The 24966-nt window shown below is 56.1% G+C and overlaps 1 pseudogene; it reads right to left on the bottom strand.

Annotated features, from left to right (window-relative positions):
• Window positions 1-15344: 15344 nt before the first annotated feature.
• On the bottom strand, window positions 15345-16591 carry LOC116856259 (annotated as a pseudogene).
• Between the last annotated feature and the right edge of the window lie 8375 nt (window positions 16592-24966).

Genomic DNA, 24966 nt, shown 5'->3' with positions numbered 1-24966 from the left:
AGTCACATGACCACACCTAAGCATAATGGAGACCGGGAACTACTTTAATTTTTTTTTTTTTTTAAGAGAGGTCTTCTTTCTTTCTTTCCTCTTTTTTTTTTTTTAAGATTTTATTTATTTATTTGGCAGACAGAGATCACAAGTAGGCAGAGAGGCAGGCAGAGAGAGAGGAGGAAGCAGGCTCCCCGCTGAGCAGAGAGCCCGATGCAGGGCTCGATCCCAGGACCCTGGGATCATGACCCAAGCCAAAGGCAGAGGCTTTAACCCACTGAGCCACCCGGGTGCCCCTTAATTCGTTTTTAAATAAAGATTTATTTATTTATTTATTTGAGAGAGAATGGGAGCAGGGTGTAGGGGGCAGAGAGAGAGGGACAAGCAGACTCTGGGCTGAATGCAGAGCCTGACTGGGGCTCCAGCTCATGACCCTGAGATGATGACCTGAGCTGAAATCAAGAGTTGGAGACTTAACCGACAGTGCCACCCGGGTGCCCACAAGCTTCTTCTTCTCCTTCTCCTCCTCCTTCTTCTTTTTAATTTAAATTCAATTTAGCTAGCATATACTATATTTATTAGTTTCAGAGGTAGAGGTCAACGATTCATCAGTTGCATGTAACACCCAGGGCTCATGCCATCATGGGTCCTCCTTAATGTCCATCACCCAGTTACCCCGTCCCCCCATCCCCGCCTCTCCAGCAACCTCAGTTTGTTCCTAGAGTTAAGAGTCTCTTAGGATCTGTCTCCCTCTCTGTCTTCAGCATGGGGTGACCCCAGCTCTCAGGTAGCCGGGACTAAGAAATCACAGCCGATTTCTTAGTCGTTTTCCAGGACTGAGGAAGCACCCAGGAGCACCCGGGTCCACTGAGGGACAGAGTCAGGCGCCCAGGGAGGCAGGAAGGACATTCTCCCGATTTCAAGATGGGGGCTCAAGCTGTTTCATACAAAAGTCCTGTGACCTTAGTGATTAAGAACAGGGTTCTGGACCAGATAACCTTTGTTCAGATCCCGAACATACACGCGTGAGCCGTGAGGCCCTCACGGAGCCTCTCTCTGCCTCCTATTCTTCATCTGCAAACCAGGCGCCGTGAGGTTAAGTGAGATCCTTTCTTTTTTTTACTTTTTCTTCCCCCCAGGGAGGGGGGGTGGGGCACTCTGAGGAGGATGGGGCTGGCGAAGGCTCCCAGGGGTCCTCCGATCCCATACGCCTCAGCTGCTGTGGAGTAAACAAGGGAACACCTCAGGGCGCTGGTTGGGGCACGAGCATCATGGAGGCCCAACACAGTCTGCCCCTCAGAGCGCAAGGCAGGGGACCACTGTCCAATCCTGCCCTCAGTCAGGCCCCTGGACCAAGACCCTCGGGGGCCTGCCTGGTCTCAGTGGGCCCAGGCCCAGGCCCAACCTGCTCTTTTGGTATCTGAACCCCCCTCTCATGGGTTTCTGAGGTGAACAACTTCCTTCCTGAGGTAGGAGAGGAAGTAGGACCAGCTCGCCCTCCTCCCATGGCAGGACCTGGTGCTTCTCTGTTCCTTTATCTGTCAGCCTGGCTGTGAGGGCCACAGGGTCTCCCCCTGCATCTTGTCAGGGCCCCAGGAGGCCCAGTGCCCAAGACCCACTGACCCCGCTTCAAATCAATTCTGCCATTTCAGGGCTGTGTGGCTTTAGGCAAGTCACTTAACCTCTCTGGTCTCACTTCATTGGTAAAATGGGGCTAACATGGGACTCTTGTGAGGCCGCGAATGGCATCTGTTGATTGGTGTGTTTCTGTACATTCACACTTTCTGCCTTTCCACAAGCACTTGCTGGGAGGCCCTTGGGGCCACATCCTCCCAGATGGGAGCGGAGGGGCTGCCCTCAGGTGGTACCTGCTTGGGGGCGGGTAGAGGAGAAGCAAAGGCAGGAGCTGTGGGTATTTAGGAGTGGCGGACCGCCGAATGGGGTCTGTGCGGGGAGGGAGGTGTTTTCTGCTGAGATGGGCTGTGGGGGCGGGGGGCTGGCCCAGGAGGTCAGGCGGGGGGCAAGGGTGACCTTGGGCGCCCAGGATACCTATAGAGAAACAGGCCACAGGCAGAACCCGTACCTGAGGCCTGCTACAGCCTTCCAGCGGCCTGCAGTGCCGGCCCAGCCTCCCACCACTGCAGGTGGGCGGGCCAGGTCCCCACAGCAGACCTGGATTTTGTAGAAGGTTCAAGATGTTTAGGGGCCTGCCTCAGCCCACCCCTTTGAAGTTCTTGGCTCCAGCCAAGTTCTCTGTTCCACTGTCCCAGAGCCACCCGGTTCATGCAGGGAAGTAGGGCCCGGCAGGCCGAGCGCCAGGCTGGCTCTTCCCTGATGGGAGTGGGTCCTTGAGATGGAGTTGTTCCCATTCCCCAGGCTGGAGACTGAGCCCCGGGGACCTGTGAAACGCTGGGGCTTTGCTCCCAGAGTCTTATGTAGCGTAGACCACCAGGCCCCAGAGTGGGACTCTGCCAGGTGGCCTGCTGGTCGGGCCCACCCCTGGGGGCTCAGATCCCCGCTTCTGGGCCTGGAGCCAGCCCCAGTGTCCAGCTCCGGGGGGTCCAGGATCCAATGAGGGTATCACTTCACGCTCTAGTCAAGGAAGCTCCTCCCTGGCCTTGCCACACGCCCATGACCATGGCTGTCCTGAGGCCTGGCATGTTACCCGTTTCCCAGCGCCCCGACCAGGGGTGGCCAGGGGTGGCCTGGCCTGGCTTTTCACATAGCCCAGAGAGGTGGGAGTGGGGAGGTCTCCTTCCATGGCCTCTCTTTCCACAGCCCAGAGGCCACCCAGCCTCAGAGGGCAGGAACTGCAGACACGGGGATCCCAGGGCCTGGGCTGTGAAGTCCAGGGTTTTACAATCCTTCTGCGACCTGGAGAGAAGGTAAAGGTAGTAGCTTTGGGGACAGCCTCCTGAATGCAGTAGACCCCAGTGCCCAGGGGCCCCAGAGGCAGCCGGCAGGCAGGGAGCCAGAAGCCCCTCATTTTATGGCGGTGGAGACAGAGGCCCAGGCCTTGGAGATGGCCAGGGATCTGTCCTGGAGGCTGGCGAGGGGTACACCACCAGCACCACACGAGAGCCAAGACGACCCCCTCCCCTCCTCCACCCGGGCTTTGCTTGCCTCCTAGGGAGAGGGCGTGGCCTCTCCCAGTTGGGAGGCTGGAGGCCCTTTCTGGGGAGCCTGAGACGCTCAGCTGGCTCCCTCCCCCCGCAGCCGGCGCTTCCCACCCCCATCCGGCTCCTCCTCCACCGTCTGGCTCCTGCGAGAACGCCCACGGCCCGCCAGGCCTGGCAGGGAAGCGCCCACGCCCGACCCCACCCCCAGCCTCCACGGTGCCTCTTGGTTCCCGGCGGCCTGTCTCTGTCTTACTGGAAGAAACTGAGGCCCGGAGGCGTTCAGTCCGACCCCTGCGGGCCCCCCCCACCCCCGTGTCCCCCCGCCCCCCGCCCCGTCCCCCAGGCCTCTGAGGGCCCACAAGAGTTTCCCGATACACTTTGGAGGACGCTGCACTTCAGCGAGGTCTCCTGGCCACCTTCTCTGCAGCACGTACCCTGAAGGGAGGCAGCTGGGGTCGTTGGGGGGCAGGGGGCACCCCCATGCATACCAGGATTCTCTCTGCAGGCTGGGAGGGAGGTAGGGCCCAGAGGCGAGCAGGGCTGCCCAGGAGGCCTCTCCACTGCCTGCTCCCAGGCTGCACTGAGTGGAGGGTCTTGATGGCACTATGGGCTGGGGGTGGCAGGCCAAGCCCATCTCTTACCAAGGATAGGCTCTGCCTCTCTGGTTTTGTCCCAGGGTGTACAGGCTGGCAGCGTCTGACTTGAGAACCGAGGAGGCCAGATGGGAGGGGGCTGGAGAATTTTGTTCCCCTGCTCTGCGTCTCTCCACAGGTTGTGTGTGTCCCCGTGCAGTGTCTAAGTGAATGCCTGCGTGTCTTGTGGAGTGTGCTGGGTGACAGTCGCTGGGGGCATATTTGTGTGTAAGTGGAAATGTTCCCCCAGGCAATAAATCTCAGTATTGGGATACATACCTAGGAAAGACTTCCTGCTCCCAACACTCCCCTGGCCCTTTCATCAAGCTGTTGAACTCCTCCGAGCATCTTCTGGGTAGAGCAATACATTCCCTGAGAGAGACGGGCCCATCCAAGCCTGGAGAGCAGGTCCTTGGATACAGCCCCTCGTCCACCACCAAACCCCTCTAACAGCAGCCTCCTTGCCTGGAAGGCAGGTGAGCGACGTGTCCCCAGGTCACAAAGAAGCACTGAGGCAGGAAAGGGCCTGGCAGCCTGCCCCAGGTGACTGGACTGTTAACAGGATTTGGGAAGTCCCTTGTCCCTTGTCCTGCTCCGCTCCTAACCTGGGAAGCTCCGACCCACCACAGAGAACTCCCCGGGTCTCTGTTTCACCAGCTGAGAAGGAGGAAAAAGGTGTCTTCAGCCAGATCTGTCTTCTTCAAAGGTTTCATTGTATGACTGGCTCATTTGGCTCGGTGCCCCCTACTTTCCTTCTACCCCCTTTAAAAAAAAAAAAAAAAGATTTATTTATTTATTTGACAGACAGAGATCACAAGTAGGCAGAGAGGCAGGCAGAGGTAGAGGGGGAAGCAGGCTCCCTGCTGAGCAGAGAGCCCAATTCGGGGTTCAATCCCAGGACTCGGGGCTCGATCCCAGGACCCTGAGACCATGCCCCAAGCTGAAGGCAAAGGCTTAACCCACTGAGCCACCCAGGCACCCCTCCTTCTGCCCCTTTTAATCCTTTTAAGCTGCTCCTGAGGCCTGGACCTTGTCGGCCTCCGTTATGCTGTGGGTCAAGTGCAGAATGACAATCAGAGATCCCCACTGGACAGTGGATGGAGGAATCCGGAGCCCAGCACCCAGCCTGCATGGCTCCCTGATGCTCACCAGGTGTATATGACCACACTCCCTCCAGAGACCAGCAGACGGAGACTCGGGATGTGAAAACCTTGCTCAGGGCCCAGGCCCCAGTCACAGGCTGCATTTGACTTTCATATGCCCATGACACTTTACCTGCTGAGGCTCCTGCCTCCATTAAAAATATGAAAGTTTTATTATTGTATTAATTTTTTTTAGAGCGGTACAGCATTGGGAGGGGAAGAGAGAGAGGGAGAGAGAATCTCAAGGAATTTCCACGCCCAACATAGACCCTGACGTTGGGCTTGATCTCACAACCCTGGCGCCCCTGAAAGTTTTATCTTGTGATTGCATTGGTGTAGAGATGAATAAAACATTTTCTTCACCCTAAAAGCTTTTTTCTTCCTTCCTTCCTTCCTTTCTTTCTTCTTTCTTTCTGATTTCAAACAAAATGGAAGCATTTCATGGGCCTCTAAAAGTAGGGTGGCCCCTTGGGGCGCCTGGGTGGCTCAGTCATTGCACATCTGCCTTTGGCTCAGGTCATGGTCCCAGGGTCCTGGGATTGAGCCCCACATTGCGCTCCCTGGTTAGCGGGAAGCCTGCTTCTCCTTCTTCCAGTCCCCCTGCTTGTGTTCCCTCCCTCTCTGTGTCTCTCTCTAGCAAAGGAATAAGTAAAATCTTAAAACATAACAAAACAAAAAAAAGGTAGGGTGGCCCCAGGCAGTGTCTACTGTGTCTGAGGAGGGAGAGTTGGCCTGGCAGAGCCCTTTCATTGGAGATTCAGCTGATGGGTGGGACCTTGAACCCAGGCTCAACCTGCACCTTCCCCTTCTCTCCCTACACTGCCTGCCCCTCTAGGGAAGGGCCCAGTGAATTTTTGCTGGTTTCTGACATTTTTTTTAATTTACAAAATTTTAAAGATTTATTTATTTGACACAGAGAGGGACAGCAAGAGAGGGAACACAAGCAGGGTGAGGGGGAGAAGCAGACTTCCCCCACCCCCCCCACCCCCACCCTGCAGAGCAGGGAGCCCAACTTGGGGCTCGATCCCAGGATTCTAGGATCACAACCGGACCAAGCAGAAGGCAGATACTTAACCGACTGAGACACCCAGGTGCCCCTAATTTAAATTTTAAAAATATTTTATTTATGTATTTGAGAGAGAGAGCAGGAGCAGGGGGCAGGGAGAGGGAGAAGCAGGCTCCCCGCTGAACAGGGAGCCTGACTCCGGGGCAAATTCCAGGACCCTGAGATCATGACCTGAGCCTAAGGCAGACACTTAACCAACTGAGCCACCCAGGTGCCCCAGTTTCTAGCATTTCTTAATAGCCATCCTATGGTTTTGAGCATCTTGTTTCAGAGTGTTTATAACAACAACGATAATAAATAATAAGGGCGATGGCAGTCTTTCACAAAGCCCTCCTCTCTCTGATCCTGCCAACAACCCAGGGAGGCACAAGGACAGCCATTGCTGCCGCCTTTTGGTCACTGAGACCAGTAGGACGGGGAGGACTAAGAAGCCCTCTGACGGGTAGGGGCGAGCCCCAGGCTTTGTGCTTCTCCTCTGTCTGCAGCCCGGGTGAGCAAGGGGCCAGCAAGGACTGTTGGGGAAGGGAACCTGGAGGTGGGAGCACTAGGTGAGGTGGGCAGGCTGGAGTTCCAGGGGCAGGAGGGGCTCAGCTGAGGGGAGGGTCAGGGAGGCACAAAGGAGAGGGGCTGGAGGAGACCCCTTCTGGCTGCCGGGACAGCAGGACGAGCTCACTTCGGCTGGGGTTCTTCCAGAACGCCCTGAATTGGGAAAGGAACGGGGGGTGGGGGGAGAGCTCCTAGGAAGGAGGAAAGGGACCCAGGAGATTATCTAGGAGGCACAGCAACTGAGACTTGGTGACTGATGGGATCCAGAGGCAAAAGGGGGTGGGGTTGGGGGTTGACAGAGATGGGGTGCTCAGGGCATGGCTATGGGCTCCCCCCAGAACAAGACAGCAAGAGAGAGAGCCCCCAGACACAAGTCTGTCTTTTTATAACCTAATCTCACAAGGGACAACCCCATCACTAGACCCCGGCTTCACTTCCCACCCACACTCAGTGGGCAAGGGTTACAGCAGGACGGGAACAGGGGAGCTGGGACAGCCCAGGCCGTGGGGGGCCTTCTTGGAGGCCGCCTGCCACAGTCTCCGGGGACAGCTGGGTTGAGCCGGGTAAGGAAAGTGTCCTCTCCTTAGAATCAAACGCACTCGGAGCTGAATGCTGACTCCGCGCCTGGCACTGTTCCAAGAACTTTATACCGACTCCTCAGTACCACGCTAGGAGGTGGGCACTATTATTATCCGCATTTTATGGGGCACATGGAGGGAAGTAGTTTGTTCTCAAATCCCACAGCCGGTAAGAGCTGGAGCTGGCTGGGATTCAGATCCACGTGGTTTGAGCCCAAGGAGGAAGCTGGGTTGGGCATCTGGGTTGGGCATGGTGTGTCACAGGAGCCTTGCAAGAGGTGGGCAGTAAGCCTCCCGACCCAGCTGGCTGTGGGGGCCGAAGTTCGGGAAGCAGAGGGGTCAGAACTGGGCGCTCTGGGTCCCCTTAGCCGGGCCGTGCGGAGGGGACTGATGACTCCCGGGGAGCAGAGCTCACCTCCAGGAAGAGTGGGTGCAGGCGGGACAGAGGAGGGCTCTGTGGCCAAGGGTGGCCGGGGAAGGCTGAGGACGCGGCCACCGTGGCCTCTGCCTCGTTAGAGGGGTGAGAAGGGCGGGGGGGGAGGGCAGAAGGCAGAGTGAAGATGAGGGAGCGGGGGACACCGCTGGGGAGCAGCCTGGCTGTGGAAAGGCAGAGGGGACAGGACAGCCGGTGGCCGGGTCTGACAAAGGCTGGGGACCGGGTTAAGTTCCTGTTTAGGATGGCGGGGTAGGGGGGTGGGGCCCCCCGGCTCTGGCCACGCCCCTTGCCCTCTCCGCCGGACCGGCGCCTCCCCAGGCCCCGCCCAGGCTGACGCCCCGGATGTGGCCTCCCAGGTCACCAGCCCCGAGGCAGCGAGTCGAGAGCGTGGCGAGCTCGCCCCACCCAAAGGCTGTACCCCCTCCTCAGCCGGTCCAACCCGTTTGCCAGGCGCCCTGCTGACTGTCCTAAGTCCTCAGCCCCCGCGGTCCGCCCCTCTGCGAGCAGCCCACCCCCTCAGCCCCGACGGTTACGCCTCCTCCACGGGCGGCCCACCTGGCCTTCCCGCCGCTCACAGGCCTTGAGGGCTCAGATGAGGGTTTGTGTAGGTAGAGCAGCAAGAATCCAGCCCCTCCTTCCCCCATCAAAACGCAGATATTTACTTTCTTCCCAGAACCGACTTCCCAGCACGCACTCGCTCGGTGCCACAGACCCTGCAAGGCCTGGCCGCCTCCCCGGGGGAGCCCTCCTAGAGCCTCCCAACCGGCCTTGACAGCTCTCCAGCAGACGCTGGACAACCTCCTCACCGCTCCCCTGGGTTCCGTCTGACCATCCAGCACCCCCGATGCTCAGCTAAGCCAACACTGACCCTTGGGCAGATGGACGTGTTTGCTGGGTCCTCGCCATCTGGCCGGACCCTGCTCACTGTCCGCCCCGCCCCACCCTGCATCCTGGCCCACCTCCCTGCCTTGCCCAAGTCTTTCCGCTGCCTACCAAGCAACCGCCCTCTTCCAAACGTCCGGATCTCTCCCATCTCAAAGTCTGCTTGCTGAGCTTGACAAGGCAGCTTAACCTCTCGGGGCCTCAGTTTCCCTGGTTGTAACGGGAAGCGTCTCTGTGCTCCTCACTCGTGGGGGCTGGGAGGAGGGCAGAGGCGCGGCCTGTAGGGGGGCCCCTGAGCCTCGAGGCCCTCCTGGCCCGTCTGCCTGGCCCGCTGCCCCCCTCATCCTAGCTCGGGGGGTGCTCGCCTAGCCTTGCCAGGTGCTTACCGCGCCGCGGGCGACTCATTCCGGCCTCTCCACCCCCCACCCCAGAACCAGCCAGGGACCCGTGGAAGTCGGCCTGGGAGGCCCCGCACGAGGACGCCTTTGCGGAGCTGCAGGAGCCGGGCGGGAAGAAATCTGAAGCTGCCGGGGGCCCTCCGGGGGTCCCCATCGAGCAGCCCGCGCACTGACAGGTGGGCGCCGCGCGTGTCCCGCGCGTGTCCCCTCGGGAGGTGCCGGCCCCGCCCCCCGCCGGGAGCCTGGACTCCCGCGTGGCTGAGATGGGCGGACCACAGCGCCTCCCCGCCGTGTCCCCGCCGCCCGCCTGGCGAGGGCGTTCTGTGGTCCGATTCAACAGCTGCGCGGTCGCAGGGTAAAACTCAGACAACGCAACAAAACGAAACAAAACCCAAAAGATTGCTGTGCCCTGGACAGCACCCCCAGAGCCACTTGGGGTGCGCGGGTCGGGGGCAGCAGGTGTCATCATTCCCGGGCTCCTGGAGGGCAGGGCGGCTCTGGGCGGCACAGCGGCCTCCAGGATCTCAGAGGCCAGACCCCGCGGTCCTCGGTCGGCCCCCCGCCCCAGCAAGGGGTTTTCCTGGGTAGGAACGCGCCGCCATCACGCCACCTGCCTCAGCCTGGCCTGGGGGACAGTATCACGTGCCCCGCACAGCGAGGGACCGGGCAGCCTGTTTCGAACCTCTCCCCGCACCGCGTCTGCAGACTTGGGGCTCCGTGCCTCCCGGGACCCCCGGGTGTGCAGGGGTGGGGAGCGGGGTGGGGGGCAGCCCACCGAGCATGCGCCCCTCCTCCTCCCACCCCAGGAGATTAAGTGGGAACTTTGAACTCTGTCCCGGAACCCTGATGGGAAGGATTAATCCGATTGCTTTTCAAACCCTGGCCTTGCCTTGCAAACTCCTCCCGCAGCCAGGCTGCCTCCGTCCCCCCTCCCAGCCTGACCTCCATCTCTTCCTTCCAACTGCCCCTGGCCTCCTGGGGAGGAGGACTCTTAACCCATTCCACAGGCGGCAAACGGGGTCTGGCGGGGTCATGACCAGGAACCTGATTTGTGGTGCTGTTTCACGTGCAAATGGTCCCACGTCATCCCGCCCCCCGCCCCCAACACGCACACCCTTGGGAGTCCCAGGTCCTGAGGCCCCCTTATCCCCGAAGCCTCCTCTCCGCTCAGTGACTCACCATCTAGCCTGGAGTGGGTCCTTTGCTCAGTGCCCTGGGCGCATGGTGGGGAGAGCATACCCGTGATGGCTTCTTGCTCCAGCTCCCCACCGTGCTGCCTGGGCTGGTTTCTCCAGGGGTCTAGAGCAAGGCCAGGAGGCACCCTTGATTCCTTCACTTGCACACAGGCCCTAGGCTCAGTGACATAGGGGCGCCCTGGCAGGGCTGGACCTCCTGGGCCTGAGGGCTGTTCCCATCCACTGGGTTCACCCTAGAGGGGCCCTCTGCCACCTGCACCCTTCTTCAAATAAGAGCCCCCTGGTTTTCCAGGGGACCTCCACCCCAGCCGCCCTGCAGGCATGATGTGGTGAGCGGCGCGTTAGTCTTCCAGCTCTGAGCCTGGCAATCAGCCCATTCCCTACTGGTTTGGGGGAAGTACCCAGCCCACTGGTGGGGGGAGGGGTGCTAGTGACTTGGCATTGCTAGGGTCACCTCTGTCGTGGATCTCATCCAAGAGGGTGGGCAAGGGAGGGCAGGTGGCAGAGCACAGGCCCCTGGACAGGTCTGAGGCTGGGTCCCTACCGGACTTTGGCTGTTCAGGGTCTTCAAGTCTTCACCTGACTTGGTTTATCTATTTACCCTAAACCTGTTCCATTTTCCAGATTCCCTCATTCATTCAGCACCAGCAGAGCCCTGCCCCCCACCCCTCCCCCCCACCCCACAGCCTGGGACACACTGAACAGACAGTCTGGTTCCCAGAGGTAAGGGGAGGGGCACATCACCAGGACTGACCTGAGATTCCCTGATGGGGAGCCCCTGAGAGGCCGGCATGGTGACAGGATCTGTGAAGGGGCTGGGGGTGGAGGGAAGGAAAGTGCTCCAAGCAGTTAGCCAGGAGACTGGGAGGGGACTCAGGCTCCCTTGGAGGAAAAATGACGAGGGGGCAGGGAGCGGGGAGGGGGCAGGGAGCAGAGACCCGGTCCCTCAGAGCCTCAGGGGCAACAGAGGTGTTTGGATATTAGCCCAGCAGCCTTGAGTAGCCATGAATGGGTTTTACGCTGGGGTGTAGTGTGGCCATTAGGATGTTAGTGGATCTGTCTGGCCTCGGCGCCTTGGTGGGGGCGGGGGGCTGGTTGTCCAACTTGGGAAGAAAAGCACTCCTTGCTTTATCATGCAACACGGAAGCGAGAATGCCCTCTCTCCCTGCTGTGGCTTTGGGGAGGTTAGGGGAAATTGGGGAGGGGGCCTGGTGCCACACCCATTTTGCAGAAGTTTGTAGACTGCAGTGAGATCCTGGCTGTGATGGGCTGAATGGGCCAGCTCTGTCTGTACCACTTACAGAGTGGGAGGGGGTTGCAGCCTGCAGGTGAGTAGGAATCACCAGGGACACGTGCCAGGAGGCAGGGCTGGGGCTGGAGGGATTTCAGAGAGACGGAGAGAGGGAACAGCATCTGCAAAGGCCCCATCAGGGGAGAGCACAGCGGACCTGGGATACCCCTGACTCAGAACTTGAGTATAAAGAATTTGAAGTCTGCCTGCCCATCTGTCACTGTCCCTCTCTGGGGCTGCTAAGGTGCAGGCGAGAAGCAGAGAGGGGCCCCTGGGTTTGGGCGCACAGGGTGTTTGCAGGAGGTGGGTGGTGGAGGAGGGGCAGGGAAGGCCACATCAAAGCTCAGGCTGTTGGGGGGGGGTTTAGCTGGGGGACCTAGCAGAGAGGTTGAAAATGGAGACTAAACATTGTGCTCATCTCTGCTTCCTCTGGAAACTTCATTACAATGATGGCAAAGAATTTTTAAAACGGCATAAGCAAGAGAAGAGATGATCACGGAAAAGTGGTCGAAAACATTTTTGGAGACAGAAACTGGCAGGACTCAGCAGAGGAGAGGAAGGAGCGATGACGGGCTCCCCCGGGTGCCTGAGAAAAGCACCCATGTGCTGGCAGAAACTGATGGGGCCCGGGCTGGACACTGTGGGAGGCCAGGTAGGGTCAGAAGACAGCCCAGTGATTTCCTGCTCCCTGATGTTCTCTCTCTCTCTCTCTCTCACACACACACACACACACCCCTGTGAATCCCTTCCCCTGAGTGTAGGCAGGCCCTGTGACTTCCCTCCGACCAGTAGAATACAGCACAGGTGTTGGGTTGCCACACTTCCGTTTAAGACAGGAGTGAGAGATTCCAGGGCCCTCTGTCACAGGGCCACAAGGACATAAATCCTGCCCCAGGAACGAAATGAGGTTGGAAGCAGGTTTTTTCCCCCAGCTGACCCTCTGGATGAGTGTGTGATGACCCCCTGATTGCAGACATGTGAAGCCCCGAATAGAGGACCAGCTCAGTGGGACTTCGAACCTCCAGGAACGGGGAAATGATAAATGTGTGCTATATTTAGCAGTCTCATTTGGGGTGATTTGTTATACAGCCTAGAAAACCCATACACTCACGAGTCCTTCAGCTGCTCAGCTGGACAGATTTGTCCACTTCCTGTTTCTACGTATTCTCCTGCAGGAGATGGATGGTCTCTGAAGAGAGGTTGCAGAATCGGGCATCAGGTCTGGCAGAGGCAGTGTGGGGCTGGAAAAGGTGCTTGAGTGACCCACCTCTTCCCTGCCTTCCTTCTGGAATGCCGAGAAGCACGCATGCGTTCCCAAGCAGAGGACTGGAGGGGTCTTCTATGGAGACCCAACAGGACCATGCCTGGAAGATTCCCGGTGAGTCATCGCCCCTGGGTGTAAAGGCCAGGTAACTTCCTTTGGTGAATGAAAATAGAGTGGAAGTGACATGTGGCCCTCCCTTTGCTCTTTCCCCTCTGCCTCAGAAGAGAACGTCCTGGGGGGAGGCAGGTCCTCCAGCCCAGGTCCCAGAAGGACAATGACGTGGGGCAGAGCTGGAGAGGCCTGCGGATGCCATAGAACATGAGGGAAAAGAAACCTTTGCTGTTGTATGCCCCTGAGATTTGGAGGTCCTTTGTTACTAAGTTATTGCAAAGTAATTTAACAAAGCGGACTGGTACACCCCTCAGAAAACCTGCCAGGATGCCTGATAGCCCAACAAGGAATTCTTCCACACCCAGAAATTCCAACTGGCTTGTCCGTGCCCCACTCTAGTGTTCCCGGCAGCCGAAACGTGCCAGGATTTAGAGAAAAACCTCCAATGGGAAGGCAGAGACCAAAACAAAGAAAGAGAGAGGTGGAATGAAAAGAGATGATTCTAGGAGTAGAAGGAAATGTCACATAAACTCAAGTTCCTCAGAGAAGACATTAAAACAGAATGATGTTTGTTTTAATGGAGCAAAGAGCTTGTGGAGTTTAAAAGATGGCAGTTAAAAATAAAGGATAGAAAAAAAAATAAAATAAAGGGTGGGAGGGGGAAAGGGAAATCCCCTGGAGAGTAGACTTAAGTGATAAAGAGATAGACAATAAGAAAAGAAAAACCAAGCAGGGTAGAAAATGAGCTCAGGAGTGCCATAGCGCAAGCTCAGGGGTCCTGGAAGGAGAGGCAGGAAGGGCCTTGCACAACCTGAAATTCTATACCCACCGAAGCCATCGCCAAACAGGAGGTTGGAGGAGGACCTTTTCAGGTCTGCAAAGATTATACTAATCAATCTCCCATGCACCTTTCTCAGGAAGCTGCTGGAGGGTATTCCCCGGCAAAGTGAGGGAGGAAACCAAGAAAGAGAGAGACATGGGATCCAAGATCCAGGATCCAATGGAACAGAGAGGCAAAGGGGAGACCCAGATCATTGGGAGCTGTACTGTGGGCCCAGGGAGGAGTCAGCATGGATTGCTACAGGAGGGGCTCCTGGGAAGGGAGTCGGGGGACAGATTTCAGGATGAGTGGTGGATAGTACTAAGAGATTGCTGGAGTGCTGGAGATCTTAGAAACGGATACGAAGAAAGCTATTAGTTATCCACTGCTTCATAAGGAATGGCCACAAATTTATCTTGTGGTTTGCATGGGTCCAGAGTCTGGGTGCAACTAATCTGGGTCCTCTGCTTAGGATCCCACCAGGCTGTGCTCGAGGCACCTGCTGGGATTGCAGTCTTATCTGAGGCTCGACCGGGGAAGGAGCTATGTCCAAGCTCACTAAAGTTGTTTCTGGAATTCAGTTCCCTGCTGGTTGGGACTGAGGGCTTCAATTTCTTGCTGACTACTGACCAGTGGTTGCCCCAGGTCCTGGGGGCCACGTGTCCTCCTTGCCATGCAGGCCTCTCCAAGGAGCCACCCACAACAGGGCTAGAGAGGGCGTGAGCACACAGTGGTGGGGATCCTTGGGAGCCATTTTTGAAACAGCCAAACAAAGCTAATTATTCACTTGGTGAAAAACTAGACAAAAAAACAGAAAGGAAACATAACCACAGCGCGTTATTTGGCTCAGGAGCAAGCAATGTTTATATAATCATTACATGACACAACAGAATGTCGGTTCAGCCGAAAATCGTTACATATTGGAAATGAGAGGGGTCACGAGGCAAGCACACTGCGTGGGTGCTTTGCAGGGAGGGGTGGGAGAAAGCCAAGCCTTATCTTCTGTGAAAGGAAGTCAGTGGACAATGGCTCAAACTGGGAAATCGAGTAACAGCCACACAAGCGTGTTATTTATAAACATGGAGATAAAATCCAGAAAAAGCCAGAAGAGTTGCATGTGCTTGTTCCGGGAGGAGGATTGAAGGTGGGGGGCAGTGGGGGGGGGCTGCTGGTCCTCATTATGGGCCCGTTTATTTTTTCAAGGTCTGTGCATGTCATGTGCATTTACTTCAAACTACTGTATAACTTGAAAAAAAAATTAATTAGTTAATAGAGAAAGGGATAAAGGTGGAAGGAAAAAAATCCCCCGAGACTGAACAGTAAAGTCCCCAGGGATCCTGGGCGCTCAGGGGCCTCTCCCTGCCCTGGGGAAAGGGGGTTGAGGGATCCAGAGACGACCCCTCACTGATGGGCTCAGGAGGGAATATGGTAACCTGAGCTTCCGAGGGGAGAACATGGACCCACCTGGGGACTGGCCAGCCCAGAGCCAGAGGGGCTGGGAAGATTGGGGAAGACCATGGTGGTGGTGGTGCTGGAGGAGGGGTAGGGAAGGAACCACAGGCCGTGAGAGACGCCCACCACCCCCAAGGAGTTCCCCTCTCCATAGACATTGCTTGGAGAAACTCTGGAGGCTTCAGTGACGCTTGGCTTTTTTTTTTTTTTTAAGATTTTATTTATTTATTTGAGAGAGAATGAGTGAGAGAGAGCATGAGAGAGGAGAAGGTCAGAGGGAGAAGCAGACTCCCCAAGGAGCTGGGAGCCTGATGCGGGACTCGATCCTGGAACTCCGGGATCATGACCTGAGCCAAAGGCAGTCGCTCAACCAACTGAGCCACCCAGGCATCCTTGGCTTTTTTTTTTTTTTTTTTTTGGCTGGATACAGTATACTTTATTGATGGTACATGACAAGGTAGGGCTCCCCAAGCCCCTCCCCTTCTTCAGGGGGTCTGGGATGGAAATAGTGGAGGTTGGGAGATTCTCAGTGTTTTGGGGGGTAAGTTAGGGCAGGGATTCCCCAGCAGCTGAGGGCCTCTCTCTTCCTCTTGCTCTGGCTGGGGCTGGTGGTTCAGGGGGCTCTTATTCCTTGGAGGCCATGTGGACCATAAGGTCCACCACCCGGTTGCTGTAGCCAAATTCATTGTCATACCAGGAAATGAGCTTGACAAAGTGGTCATTGAGAGCAATGCCAGCCCCAGCATCGAAGGTAGAGGAGTAGTGGGTGTCACTGTTGAAGTCGCAGGAGACAACCTGGTCCTCAGTGTACCCCAGGATGCCCTTAAGGGGGCCCTCTGATGCCTGCTTCACCACCTTCTTGATGTCATCGTATTTGGCAGCTTTCTCCAGGCGGCAGGTCAGATCCACAACAGACACGTTGCGGGTGGGGACACGGAAGGCCATGCCAGTGAGCTTCCCATTCAGCTCAGGGATGACCTTGCCTACAGCCTTGGCCGCACCAGTGGAAGCTGGGATGATGTTCTGGGCAGCCCCTCGGCCGTCACGCCACAGCTTCCCAGAGGGGCCGTCCACAGTCTTCTGGGTGGCAGTGATGGCATGGACGGTGGTCATGAGTCCCTCCACAATGCTGAAGTTGTCATGGATGACCTTGGCCAGAGGAGCCAAGCAGTTGGTGGTACAGGAAGCATTGCTGACAATCTTGAGGGAGTTGTTATACTTCTCATGGTTCACACCCATCACGAACATGGGGGCGTCAGCAGAAGGAGCGGAGATGATGACCCTCTTGGCCCCGCCCTTCAAGTGAGCCCCAGCCTTCTCCATGGTGGTGAAGACCCCAGTGGACTCCACAACATACTCAGCACCAGCATCACCCCATTTGATGTTGGCGGGATCTCGCTCCTGGAAGATGGAGATGGACTTCCCATTGATGACAAGCTTCCCGTTCTCAGCCTTGACTGTGCCGTGGAATTTACCGTGGGTAGAATCATACTGGAACATGTAGACCATGTAGTTGAGATCAATGAAAGGGTCATTGATGGCGACAATATCCACTTTACCAGAGTTAAAAGCAGCCCTGGTGACCAGGCGCCCAATAAGGCCAAATCCATTCACTCTCGACCTTCACCATCGTGTCTCGGGCACGCGGCTGGCACTGCACCTGAAGATGCGGCTGTCTGTCGAACGGGGAAGAGCAGAGAGCCCTTGGCTTTGTTTTTAATTGGGGAGATTTTGTTTGTCGTGGTTGTTGTTTTTTTTTAAGATTTTGTTTATTTATTTACTTATTTATTTTAGAGAGAGAGATTGAGAGAGAGTGCAGCTGTAAGCAGGGGAGAGGGGCAGAGGGAGAGGGAGAAGCAGGCTCCCCACTGGACCCCGAGATCATGACCAAAGCTGAAACCAAGAGTCAGATGCTTAACTGACTGAGCCAACCAGGTGCCCCGAATTCGGGAGATTTTTTATAATTTGTTTTAACATAAGTATATAAATGCTTCTGGTAAACACATCAGGAGGAGCGATGTCTTGGGAAAGCACCACCCAACACTGGCAAGCCTTGCCAGGCTGTCTGGTTTCCCCAGCGCCCTGTCTTGTCCTTCTAGGTCCTGCTGAGGTCAAGCTCTGCCCCTGCCCCCAGGCTCTCTCACACACAGGGTCTCCCACTCCAGGTCCATGGGCTGCCGCCTGCCGTATTCACCGAGGCATCCGTCTGGGTGCTCTTTCCACCAGCAAGATCCCCAGAGAGAGTGGTCTTACTCCTTCTCTGGACCCCAGTGCCCAGACAGCCCCATCAGTGCACCCCGTCCCCAGTGGGACTGTGTGGAGGGCTCACGTCTGTCTGTGCGCCCTGCCAGGCTTTCTCATGTCCCCTCTTAGGGGGAACCTGCCCTGGGAGCCTGGGTCCAGCTTGGAACACCCGTCGCAGGCTGGAGTCCCAGGTCCAGCGGCAATGTCGGGGCCCCAAGGTTTGAGGAGGGTCCACTGGACGGAAGTGAGTGGCAGGCGTGGCGCGGAGGGGTGGGGGAAGAAAGGATCTCTACGGCTGCTGCAGTGGGCACAGGCTGAGACACTTTTTCCCGAGCCCAGAGGCTGGAGGCTGACTCTGGTTTGACCATTTCCTCCCCGCGCAGACTGGAGAGGGGCCCGCAGCTTGTGCAACCTCCCTGGACCTGTTTCCTCATCTATAATGTGGGGCTGACAACGGCAGGCACACCTGTCCCGGGGAGGGGGTAGGAGACAGCTGGCCGGGAAGGGCAGAGACAGCAGTTGGGGGCCCTCCTGGAGGAGGGGTAGCTACACCGGGCCAGGGAGGGGAGTCTGTAGCAATGGAACCAGAAGGGGCGTGTGGCCGAATTTGGGTCTGAACGGCCTACCCTGTGGCTTCAGGCCCTCCCACGCGAGGGCCTGGCCTCCGAGCCTGATTCCTCAACCAGATCATCGGCACGGTGAGCCCCACTTTGGAGGGACCTGGTGCTTTACTAGTGACTTGACTCCTTCCTGTCTTGCATGCCTGGGAGCTTCATCAGCCCCGGGAGGGGCCCAAGCCATGGGCCCCATTGCCTCTTCCTGGGGGTGGTTCAGCCAGTCTCATCTGCTGTTCTCTTGGAGAGCCAGAATTTGGCGCGGGTATGTCTCTGGGGACGACAGAAACTGAATCGGGGGTTGCCTGGGACTGGAGACCGGCAGGGAGGAGCCACAGAGGAACATTCTGGAGGGATGGAAACGTTGTGTATTATGATCCATGAGCATGTTGGTCAAAACGCACAAACATTGTATATTATGATCGGTGGGCACATTGGTCAAAACGTACAGAGCTAGATACTTTAAATGGGTGCATCGCAATGTGGGGTAATTTTGCATAAAAGGAAGAAAATGCTGGTTGTTCCAAAAATTGATTGCATGACCTACTTGACAAATCGGTGGCTGGCCCTCTATTCAGACTGTGGTAACATCTGTGGAGGGGAGGGGCAGGAAAATACAGATGTGTGCAAAGGGGACCCCACCACCACAGCTTTGCCAAAGGAAGTTTGAGGGGAAGCATGGCAGGAGTTTAACAAAAGAGGTGAGATGGAAGCAGGCAGGAGCGTTTCAGGAGCAAAGATAGCAGGTGGGAGGGTCAGGAGCACTCAATGAGGCCTGAGTGTGTCTGGAGAAGGTCTCTTTGTCCATCCATCCTGTTCTATGATGTAGCTCTGTGCCTGATGCTGGTAGATTTCAATGAGTGAATGAATGAATGAATGAATGGGAGAAGAATGAATGGAGGGCAGGGAGGGTAGTGTCAGGTGAGGCTGTGAAGGGGGCTCCACTGGCTTTATTCCTGAGTGCTTGTAAAGTGCCCCACAGCAAACCTGGCAGGAACAGACCCTCCCAGAAGAGCACAGTACACCCCTGTCACTCCTGATCGCACCACCATGCTCAGAAATGCTTCACGCTGATTGGCCAAGCCTCATCTGCTGTTCTCTTGGAAAGCCGATTTTGGCGCAGGTATGTCTCCAGAGACAAGGAGTGTCTAGGGCCCATCCTGGAGCTGCGGTCACTTCCCCCGCCGTCTCTGCTGCTGTCTCCTCCTGCCCCATGCCCCCTTGAGTGGAGTGGACACTGTGAGGTCTTTCACATGCAGAAAGCAGAGTGAAGCAAATAAAACTCGGGCGCCTGGTTTTGAAAAGCCAGTGCAGCCTGTGTGACCCCAGCAGCCCCCAGGCCGGTTAGCCCTAAACTCCCAGTTTTGCTTTCTGGTTCTGCAAGAGGGACCTCTGCTGTTGTACCCACTGTTCTGCCGCTGACTTGGGCATCTCTGCCACTGGCTTGGGCATCAGCCGTTCCCCAGCAGCTTTGCCGGCCAGACCTTGGAGGAGGAGGGGTTAGGGGGATGTTTGCAGGTATCCCCAGTTTTGAAAACTGGGTGTCCATGTGGACCAGACTGTGAGCTCCCTGAGCAGGCACTGTACTAGGTGAACGTGGAAGAGGAGGGGGCCTTGGGGTTAGGAGAGGGGAGAGCTCAACGCCCTCCTGATGGAGGACCTGCCCCTGAGCCACTTCTTGCTTCTTTCCCGGTGTCCCAGCTGAACAAGGGCCACAGCTCCTCTTCCCCAAAGGCCGCTCTCCAAAGCTAACAATGGTTACGATGGCTGTGCCCAGGGCTGGGCACACGAACTCATCTAATCCCCCAAAGCAGCAAGTTCTGGCGGAGTCATCCCCCTGTATGTCTGAACAAATGCGGTACTGAGGGGTGGCTCCCCGGTCCAGAGCCAGCACGCGGCAGGCCCGGACTCGCATCTGGACTTGTGTCCCCACTCTGCTCCAGCTCTGGGGCGGTCAGCCTTGCACCGTCCGTCCATTTGCCACCCAGCTGGTGAGGGTCTCGACTGCCCCGCCCCATCCCAGCACTGTCGGCTGCAAACCCTTCGTTGGTTAGAAATGCCATATGATTCAGAAATTCCACTTCTAGATAGACGCTTCAAAGAATCGAAAGCAGGGACACAAAGAGATACCTGCACACTCATGTTCATAGCAGCACTATACACAATGGCCAAAAGGTGGGACGGACTCACATCTCCACGGACAGAGGAATACATCACCTCCCTACAGTGGCATACATCCAGTCTTAAAAGAGGAAATCCTGGCAGATGGTACCGCGCGCATGGACCTTATGGACATTATGCCAAGTGAAACAAGCCAGTCACGAAAGGACAAATTAGGTATGATCCCTTTTATGTGAGGTCCTTGCCGTAGTCAGATGCTTTGAGACAGAGCCGTGGGTACCGGGGGGCTGCAAGGGGGCTGGGAAGCTAGTGAAGAGAACAGAGCATTAGTTTCGCAGGATAAAGAGAGTCCAGGGAAGGACAGTGGCAATTGTCACTCAACAATGTGTATATCTTAATGTTACTGAACTGCACCTTTTTAAAATGGTAAATTTTATGTGTGTTTTTTTTTTTAAGATTTTATTTATTTATTTGACAGACAAAGATCACAAGTAGGCGGAGAGGCAGGCAGAGAGAGTGGGAAGCAGGCTCCCTGATGAGCAGAGAGCCCGATGTGGGGGCTCAATCCCAGGACCCTGAGATCATGACCTGAGCTGAAGGCAGAGGCTTAACCCACTGAACCACCCAGGTGCCCCAATTTTATGTGTATTTTTAACACAATCAGAAGAAACAGTGAAGCAGCATACCGTCCCTTGGTTCTGCGTCACCTCCAGGGCAGGACCAGCTACGGAATTTGCAGAGCCCAGCGTAACACGAATCGGCAGGGCCCCTTGTTCAAAAATTAGGAAGTTCTAGTTGGCAACAGCTGAGCATTAAGCAGGGTTCCTCAGGGCAGAGGAGCCAATAGGAGGGCAGGGGGGAGCAGCCTCTCCCAGCTTAGGGCCAGGCTGTGGGGAGCCAGGGAGGGACAGGGACGATCTGTCTCTCTTGTCTTAGCCCTGCTTCCAGCACCTGCCACAACCCACAGGCCCCGGGCAGGACCAGGAGATAATGTCATGGTGACAGAAGCCCAACTCCCTCCACTCCCCGCCTGGCGAGTCGGCAAGGCCTTGCCTGGCCACACAGTTCCTTCCCAAAAGCTCAGCTCATCTGCAATCACAGGCTGGGGGGCGCCGTCATCCCCCTACCACAAGAGCAGCCTCAGTTTCCCCATCTGTAAAAGAAGATGAACAGAGGTTTAGACTCCAGCCCTAGGATCTCCAAAACCTGGTTCCAGTCACTGTCGGCTGGGCTGATGTGCCGGGGGCCCCGGGTCCCTCTGGGCTGTGCCTTGGGCCCTGAGGAAGGTCTGCAGGTAGTAAGTGCTCTCCTCCATGCCCGGCCCCACTGGGCTAGACTCGAAGCCAGTGGCCAGGCCACAGTGAGGGGTGGGACCTTAGAAGCCACAGTCCCGGGACCAAGGAAAAGAAGCCAGCTACAGGGTCAACAGGCCCCTCAGTTCTGGCCTTGACTTTCTCACCTGATGCTCCGGGTGATCCCAGTTCCTCCCAGTGTGCTTGTCAACAAGTTAAAGCACCAGCCAGCACATGGGGTACATGTGGGAGGGCAGGGCTGTTGGGGGACAGGAGGGTCCTGCCATATCCTCCAGCCAACCCCCTCCCCAGGTTCAGAGGGTCTTAGCCCCATCTTCTAGGGATGGGGGTTCCCTTGCCCTTGGGGGCAGCCCAGGGCACCCACGCCCCAGGCACCAGCTGGCTGCCCATGCCCAGGCTAATATCCCCACATGCTCTGGTCCCAGTTGTGAAGACAAAGACCCCACTTTGGCATCGTTGTGGGGCTCAGAGAACACCCACCGCATGGCCTGTCCACCATGCTCACACTGTGAGGGAGGGCCCAACCCGATCACTTGGGCCGTGGCAGTCAGCGTGGCTCTGTGGTGGAGAGTGACCTCCAGCTGAGCATAAAGCCTCAGCCAAGACAGAAGAAGGAGTGGGAAGGACCTTTGGGCAGGGCACAGCCCCAGCGAAGGCGCCTCAGCCTCTGGCCAGGGAGATGGGCCTGCCTGAGACAGACGGCATTGTTGGCGCTGGGGCTGCCGGACTCAGCAGGACGACGGCAGGAGAGGCGGGGAGTCTCCAGCAACCCTCTTCCTGCTCAGCCATACCGTCCCAGAATTTGTGCACGGGGCACAAATATATGCTGGGTTTTGCTTACCCGTGACCTGTGATTTATACCACTCAGTCTTCCAGAAAGAATTACCAGCAACCTACAGAAAGTCAGAAACGCTCAACTCATAACAATGAGAATAGATAATGTTGCAGAATCAGGATGTGAGGGAGACCTGCGTTTACCCAATTCCCAGGCACTAAGGATCGGTAATTGTGCATCAAAAGTAGCTGTGAGTTTCCTGGCGGGCAAGGTGTAAAGGGAGAAGGAGATATAGAAACTTCATCTGACCAAGAGGAGTATGTTAGGCAATCAGGAGACCCACACTTATTCCCAGAAAGAAGTGCTCTAAAGAGCTTGTATTCTCAACCTCAGGCAGCAGAGGCTTTCTGTGGAAGAGCCGCTGGAAACAGATAAGAAACAGCTGCCCGGGCACCTGCGGGGTCCTGTGAGCTGTGTGGTTCCAGGCTGACCACTTGGGGCCTCTGGGCCCAGACTACCACAGCTGTCTCGAGTCTCAGGAGCAATTGGGATCAGATTCCTCTTTCAGGAGCCCCAGGCACACCGGTGGTGGGAGAAGCTGCCAGGGACCAGACCGTGCAGGGTCTCCCGCACCAGGCTGAGGAAGTGGCTGGGAGTCGACGAAAATTGCGAGTGGAGGTGAACCATGGTCCCATAACTCGGGGGTTGAACTGGGGGGCCTGCTGGCAGGTGCACGCGGGGTTGTCAGGCTGATGCAGGACCGCACAGAGTGGTCCCTTGGTGAATGAATGAGTGCGTGAATGACAGAAGGATCCTGTGTTCTGCCGGCTGAAGCCACCGAGGAGGTGAGGAGCCCCCTGTCCCGGGCATGCTGTGGCCGCGGTGGGAATGGGGTGGCTCTGGGTGCTTGGCCCCCTGGGAAATCGGCGGGTTCTGTGGTGGCTGCAAGTGCAGGGAGGGGTTCAGCTGGCCCTGCAAGCAGCTGCCAGGGGCCACAGCTGTCCTCTGGGGTATGACATCCAGGGCAGAGGGGGCTGCCCGCACACTTGCTCAGGAGCTCTCTCAGAGCACCAGGGACCCACCAAGGGGCGACTGAGGCCAGTGATGAGCTGCGGGGTCCCGGCCAGCACTTCCTCTTTCTGACTTGTATCACACAGCACCGGCTGGGATAGGAGATTGTAACAAACAGGCTCAGAATCTTTGTTTTTAACTATCACCTATGGATTTTTTTTTTAAACAGTTTTATTGAAATATGCTTTACCTGCCATAAAATTCACCCGTTGGAACTGTATGATCCATGGGTTACGCTACCATCACTATTCTAGAACATTCTGTCGTCAGAAACAAACCCTGGACTCATTAGAAATCAGTCTCTACCAGTTTCCCTACTCCCCCAGTTCCGGCAACCACTAGTCCTCCTGCGTCTATAGATTTGTCTATTCTGGACATTTTCTATAAATGGAGTTCATTATACGTGGCTTTTTGTGTCTAATTTCTTTCACTGAGTGGACTGTCCTCAAGGCTCATCCACGTGGTGGCCCGAGTCAGTGCTTCCTCTCTCTTCCAGCGGTCGAACGAGGCGCTGTCATACGGATAGACCACGTTTTGTTCATCTATTTGTCCAGTGAGGGACGTTAAGTTCTTTCTACTTTTTAGCCATTATGAATAATGTTGTTATGACTACTGGGGTACAAGTTTTTATGTGAACATATATTATCATTTCTCTCTTTCTTTTTAAAATATTTTATTTATTTACTTGACAGAGAGAGCACAAGCAGGGGAGCAGCAGGCGCAGGGAGCCCAAAGTTGGTTTCCATCCCAGGACCCTGAGATCATGACCTGAGCTGAGGGCAGAGGCTTCACCGACTGAGCCACCCAGGCGCCCCTGTTTTCATTTCTCTTGAGTGCACCCCTAGAAGGAGGATTTCTGGGTCTCATGGTACTCTATGTTTAACATCTTTTTAATTCTTTTTAAAAAGTTTTTCTTTATTATTTGACAGAGAGAGACACAGCAGGAGAGGGAACACAAGCAGGGGGAGTGGGAGAGGGAGAAGCAGTCTCCCGCTGAGCAGGGAGCCTGATGCAGGGCTCTGTCCCAGGACTCTGGGACCATGACCTGAGCTGAAAGGAGATGTTTAACCAACTGAGCCACCCAGGTGCCCCTAGATTTTTATTTTTATTTATTTATTTATTTTTTAAAAAGACTTATTTTATTTATTTGAGAGAGAGTATGTGTGTGAGAGAGAGAGAACATGAGAAGGGGAAGGGTCAGAGGGAGAAGCAGGCTCCCCGCCAAGCAGGGAGCCCAATGTGGGACTTGATCCCGGGACTCCAGGATCAGGACCTGAGCCGAAGGCAGTCGCTTAACACACTGAGCCACCCAGGCGTCCCTAGATTTTTATTTTTAATCCATCTCGACACCCAACATGGTGATCTCACAACCCCAAGATCAAGAGTGCTGTGCTCTACCAGCTGAGCCAGCCAGGTGGCCTCCCGCCAATCCTTTTTTTTAAGCAGGCTCCGTGCTCAGTGTGGAGCCCAGTGCAGGGCTTTAACTCACAACCCTGAGATTGAGACCTGAACTGAGATCAAGAGTCAGAAGCTTAACTGAGCCCCCCAGGTCCACCTCCCACACATTTTTAAAAAAGATTTTATTTATTTATTTTGAGAGGGAGCATGTGCATAGGAGCGGGGGAGGGGCAGAGGCAGAGGGAGAGAGAGAGAATCTGAAGTAGACTCCACACTGAGCGTGGACCCTGACTTGGGCTCGATCCCATAGCTGTCCGATCTCTACCTAAGCCAAAACCGAGTCGTTCGCTCAACCGACTGAGCCACCCAGTGGCCCACCGCCACCAATTTTTTTTTTTTTTTGTATTAAGATATAATGTATTATTTGCTTCAGGAGTACAGATCCTCCATCCATTTTTTAATGGTGAGACAACAAGGGTCATTTTCTTGCTCTTGCTACGTGTCCA

The sequence above is a fragment of the Lontra canadensis genome, unplaced genomic scaffold, assembly GCF_010015895.1.
Source record: "Lontra canadensis isolate GAN:19392208 unplaced genomic scaffold, GSC_riverotter_1.0 scaffold108, whole genome shotgun sequence".
NCBI classification, from domain to species: Eukaryota; Metazoa; Chordata; class Mammalia; order Carnivora; family Mustelidae; genus Lontra; species Lontra canadensis.
This window is presented reverse-complemented; position numbering and strand designations above follow the sequence as displayed.